General features: G+C 33.9%; 1 pseudogene; it reads right to left on the reverse strand.

Moving 5' to 3' along the window:
* Positions 1–294: 294 nt before the first annotated feature.
* On the reverse strand, positions 295–2,634 carry LOC132272544 (uncharacterized; annotated as a pseudogene).
* Between the last annotated feature and the right edge of the window lie 3,708 nt (positions 2,635–6,342).

A 6,342-nucleotide genomic window follows, 5' to 3' on the forward strand; every position in this document is an offset into this window, starting at 1 on the left:
GTGCAGGAGCCATTCCAAAGCAATTATACCCACTCTCAGTCTCCAAGTGCATAGTGAATCTTGACAACCAAAGCAAACAAGATTGTATTTTATTATTTTTATCTTAAACTAAGATGGAAACTAAATGTTCTTCAATAATGTGAATTGAGAATACCCATAAAAGAATTTATTTGTTTATCTAAAGAACTAAACAGGTAACAAGTTGATATGATATTTAAATAAAAAGAACTAAAATATAATATGTGACACATATAAGATCCAAAATATTAGTTGATAATATTTCATTGAATACAATTACAACTGCCCTCGACGGCTTTTCATCTTTTGAAAGCGTTGAATGATAGCCTCATTATCTATGCCCTTAACTATTTCTTTTTCAATATACACAACCAAGCTATCATTCATAAATTGATCTCCCATCCGATTACGCAATTCATTCTTTACAATATTTATAGCAGAAAATGCCCTCTCCACCGTGGCAGTCGCGACTGGTAAGATTAATGCCAATGTTACAAGTAGATACACCAATGGATACACCTTGTCTTTTTTTGTTTCAACCATTTTTTTTGCAAGAGCGGAAATCCGTTTCAATCCTTCAAACTTGATATTAGAGCGCACATCAAGAATATAAGTTTCAAGTTGACTACTAAGTCCTATGAGCTTAGCTACAGAAAATTCTTTTGGATAGTATTCAGCAAAGCAAGTATTCTTTTGCTTGTTAAAAGTAGAGAATGCATCATCTGGACATAGACATGCCACACAAAGAAGTAACTCAGTATTGGCCTCATTGAAACGATTATTTAGCTCTTGAAGTTGCTTGTCTATGACAGAATAAAACAACTCAACACGATAGTAATGCAAGTTTGTCATTTCTTGCACATTTCGTCGTCGTCGTCCTTGAGTAATGAACATATCATCCATGTTGGGAACATCAATCTCATGTCTCTCACAAAAGGAAGAAACTTCATCAAGCAAAGAATCCCATCCATCATCCCTCATCATTTGTAGTCGTTGCTTACATACTTTGACAAGGTCCATGGCATTCACGATATCTTGATCTTTTCTTTGTAGTGCTTTGGATAATTCATTTGTCATGCCCAACAATGTCTTCATCAAATGGAGATTGAATAAAATTAAAGGATTGTATTGACCCAAGTAGAATAGATGCTTCGCCTCTTTGATCAGATTTCAATCCATCCTTTTCGATAAACTCAAGAACAACAATTACAGATGAGAACAATGTAATCAAGCTAATTAAAGTACCATAATGTGAGCCCCAACAGGTGTCTCCTGCATGTACAAGAGAAGTACTCTGATTTAGGCCTTGCCCACTTATGAGCTCGCCTTTGTTAAGTCCATCAATAACTTCAGCAATTTGTTTCTCGTGAAGCATATCATGACGTTTATATGAGGCTCCAACTACATTCACCACATTAGCAACAAATACGAAAAAAGTGGAAATCTGGCCATGATTCTTTGCCACAGCAACAAGAGCCAACTGAAGTTGGTGAGCAAAACAATGAACATAAAAAGCAAATTCATTCTCTTTCAGAATTAGTGTTTTGAGACCATTGAACTCACCTTGCATATTGCTAGCCCCATTATAACCTTGCCCTCGCAATCTAGAAATGCTCAATCCATGTGTAGAAAATACATTATTAATCGCCATCTTGAGTGAGAGAGCAGTTGTATCGGTAACATGTACCATACTAATAAAACGTTCAATGACACTTCCATTCTTCACGTAACGTAACACAATAGCCATTTGCTCCCTTATCGATACATCACGAGACTCATCAATTAAAATAGAAAAAAATCCATCTCCGATATCTCTAATAATAAAATTGACAACCTTTGTTGCAATGACATTTACAATCTCTTTTTGAATCTCAGGTGATGTTAACTTCAGATTTTCAGGAGCATTTTCCAATACAACGGCTCTAACATCCTCATTGTGACGAGCATGAAATTTCAAAAGTTTCCTTGATTGCTTGAATCTTCAGATTCATCGTGGCCACGAAAGGAAAGTCCTTGGTGTAAAAGATATCGGATGCATTCAATTGATGCAGTCAAACGAGTCCGATATTCATTTCTAGATTGGTGCGACTGCTTGCATAAAATTGTTTGAATGTGTTGTTTTTTGTTCGCCAAAGCTTCACATGATCTCCAAGCTTGGTTGTGGGCACTATTGGGACCTCCAACATGAGTTTAAAATTTTTATTTCTTCTTCCAATTTGAAAACCCCTCACCCACAAAAGATTCACCTCCTGCTTGTTCTCCAATATCCGGCTTAAAAAGATAACAACATAGGCAAAACGCTGCATCTTTGGTTATACTATATTCTAGCCAATTAGAATATTCACTAAACCAAGCAGGGTTAAAACGTCGTGTTGCTTTCCCAAAACTCGTATAGGGAAAACGATGAGTCTTGGGTTGACAAGGACCCTTAAGATAATATGCTCTACGAATGTCATCTCGAATATTAGGATGGTAATCTAAGATTCGAGTTCGTAATCCTGAATCCGCTGGAAGATTTTTCAAGTTGATGTCAGAACAACTTTGCTTCAATGTTTGATCATCATCTCTCTCTATAGGAGGTGCCAACCCTGATTTTCTTTTATAATATTTCTCCATAACTATTTAAAAAAAAAAAATGCTTATTTACATATAATAATTAAGATAGACATTTCAATCTTATTAATTTTATTTAAACTACTCAATCTTTTCATTTAGAATGCATTAGGAAAGATTGGAAAGTAAGTGCTAACTAGTAACTACACAATAAAAATTTAGAAAAAAATGCCCAATTTAAGTGACAATGATTTAACCCAACCTTAATATCATGATCAAAATTAGAACATTTAAAAAAATCCAAAAAACATAAAAAATAAAAAATAAAAAAACTCCCAACCACTATAACAATCTTCTGCAAATTTAACAAATTACGTAACTCAAACCAAATAACAACAAAGCTTGAGTATTAACTTGATACCTTTAAGCCATAACCAGCAATAAAGCTCAATTAGAATACAAAAATTTATATTAAAATTTCGACTGACCAGGCAACTATTGGAACACTTAACAATATATTATCTCCTCCATAAATAATTTGAAGCCATCCACTCATTCTATTTTATTTTTATAAAATTCGCTAAAACATCAACATTTCTGCTCTATTTCAAGGGGTGCACTCCACACTGCTATCCTAGAACCATCAGCCAAAAAAAATGTTATTACTACAGTTTCATCTGTTCTCTAAATTTCTGAAAAGCATAGTGACATTTTTACTCATTAGTCATTCCAAAAGGCTAAACACCTGCTAATAACACAACCAAAATATTTGCATAAACACCAAGACTACCAAGTCCAACCTTATTAATAACCCAAATGCATACCATAATGTTAGAACATTAAAAATAAGGCACAAAAGAAAAACATTCTAGAGACTATTCGGTTCGGTTCTCTAAAAATAATTTTGTGTAATACAGGATAATAACAAACAATTCTTAGAGAACTACAAGAACTGTTTTCTGAAATTAAAACCTCTTTTTTACCGAGCTTTCATTGAACAGTTTACAAAGCTATTAACCAATCAATTTTTTTTTTTTTTATGTTTCTGAAAAAAAGAGAACACTATTAACAGAAAACTAGATCAAGCAACTTAGCAACCCAAGTTCTCAAGAAACTGACAAGACTATGGATATCAGTGAGCCAAAATAGGCCTCCAACATATCAATGAATACAATTCAAATAAATTAGAAAAATAATCATTAAGAAGCTAACATACAAAGAAAATCATAGGTAAAGTAGTAGCATGACAACTGACAAGCACCTTAATAAAAAAGAGAATTACTGGGAATTGGGAAACATACAAAACACTTTTCCAAAAAAAAAAAAAAAGAATTACTGGGAAACATACAAAACACTTTACCAATCAAAGATGTGACAAAATTACAGAAAGGAACTAAGGAAGGTCAGAGATCTTTCAAAAAAAAAAAAAAAAAAAAAAAAAAAAAGAGAAAATTATAATTTAGTCAAGAAAGAAAATCAAAGCTAGTCTGGCATCAAAATCTTATGTAGGAGGAGAAGAAGCACATTGAATCATTGATTGCATCTCATGGATTTGAGTAAAACTATAAAAGTATAGAAAAAGAATCTGATTCATGTAAAAAAAAAAAAACTAGGGTTTTGGGTTTACCTGCAAATCAAACACGGTGAATCAACAGCGAAACAAATTGGGTATCCTTGATCCTTCCTTCCAATTCCAATTCCGTCGCAAACGATGAAGATTTAAAACCTGAACATAACCATGGCGCCGGCATGAGAGTCCAAGTTTCTGCTTTTAAGCTTTTCGTATCTCACTTTTGAGTTTTGAACCAAAAAACTAAAAAGTCAAAGAAAGTGAAGTTAAGAAAGTGAAGTTTTGTTTGGGTCTTTCACTCTTTAGGCTTTATTTGGTTACACGTATTTTTTACTTTTTGTTTTGTCTGGGCTATATTTGGTATTGTGTTAGGACTTTATTTAGTAGTATATAGGTGAATGACTTAAATGGGCTTGATATACTAAAGTATTACGATTATATGAGGGCAAAAAAAAAATTCAGGGGGGGCATTTTTGGATTTTTATAAAAATATACATATACTATTTAAAATTAAAAAAAAGTCAGGGGGGGCATGTGCCCCCCCTGGGCATTAGTTCCCTCCGCCATTGACGATAGCGAATTCCCCTGGGAATGGAGGGAGGTACCCAAAGTCCAACTAATTAGTACGTTTTTGGTGTGAGTGTGTGCGCGTAGTATGCGGTTGCATTGTGCATCCCATGCATTGCATTGCTTGAGATCGATAATGATGATTATTTAATGATGTAAATGGTGTACGTGAGACCCTTAGTATGATCCCATTATCTCATCTCTATTCTTTGTTGTGTAAGGGATGTGATTGATTACTTTACTTGAGGAGATGCCACTTAGGCAATCTTTACTAGGCATTGTGCTCATTCCTCTACTTAACATTTTTCAGGAAACGAAAAGGAAGCAATAAACTACACACAACCTCATCTTTGAACCAATTAAAGACTTCTCTTGTTGACTAGATGCTTAGTTTATTTTAAAGCATGTAAATTTTGATGTAAATGGGACTTATAGTCAAACTTGTATTATTTTTATTATGGACTTTTATTAAATGGCACCATGTATTCATTTTATGGGTAGAAATGGTCTTGAGATCATTATGTTATCTTTTATTGTCCCAAGTGTATTTTCCAACCCACGTAAGGCTTATAAATAGTCATCTTATAATGTAACCGATTTATTTTGACTTCAACGATGTAATCGAATTTACCTTATTCATGAATGACGCATTTGTATCTAACTTAATGTATGGAGGATGTTTTGTCATTGTATATGTTTAAATGCATGTTTTAAGGCAGGTTTACTTCATACTCAAGCTCACATGCAAATGAGCCAATAAGGTTGTCAATGGTCTAGGACAAGTAAACAAGCCTTCGAGCCATTCTTATCAGATAATCGGTTGACGTGCGACAATCCAGGCGTCGACCAGTATATCTATTTTTCTGGAAGTAGAAAAATCACTATGCAAGACCATTACCGATCGACGTCTAAGAATCAGACATCGACCGAATGACCCCAACTGGTCAACGTGTAGTCCTTCACACGTCAATCAAGTCTTATAGCTTGGTTGTTATTTCTTCTTTCCTTGTTTTTACGACTCCCAACCATTTGATGACATCATTAGCTGTCGTGGAAGCTAATATAGCATATTAAATATATTTGAACCATAGAAATGACCATATTACCCTCGTGTTTAGGTAATGACCTGTTTAGCGTTTCGGACCCCCGGAGTCATGTCGTTACAACTATAGTGGCTTATAAAGATTATTATCAAGAGCGTGTACACAGAATTTACCTACTAATATGCAGGGGTAGCAATATTAGAGACCCAAACTATCAGCATTCCTTATGTGATAAGTTTTCTATCAACATACCTTATGTGATAGGTATTGAAAAGAGTCCAAAGAAGAGGATAGAAAGTTCGTGAGATAAAAACTAGAATGAATTGAAAAAATGTTAAAAAGAATAGGAAGAGTCTCACTTTAATAAGGAAGGACAATTGTAGTATTAAAATGATAATAACCAAACTTGTGTGGTGTAAGGGTTTAAATGTAATTTCATTTGGAAAGAGTGTGAAAGTGGAGTACCACAATATTGTTGTGGAGTGACAATATCAGCTCCCATTTATATTTCTTCAGGTCCCATGGAATGAAAATTTTCCAATTATTTTTCTTTCTTATTAGTAGAATTATCCATATTACCAATTTTTTTTA

The sequence above is a fragment of the Cornus florida genome, unplaced genomic scaffold, assembly GCF_030987335.1.
Source record: "Cornus florida cultivar Cherokee Brave unplaced genomic scaffold, ASM3098733v1 CherokeeBrave_3.0.0_Hap2_Chr09, whole genome shotgun sequence".
Classification (NCBI taxonomy): Eukaryota; Viridiplantae; Streptophyta; class Magnoliopsida; order Cornales; family Cornaceae; genus Cornus; species Cornus florida.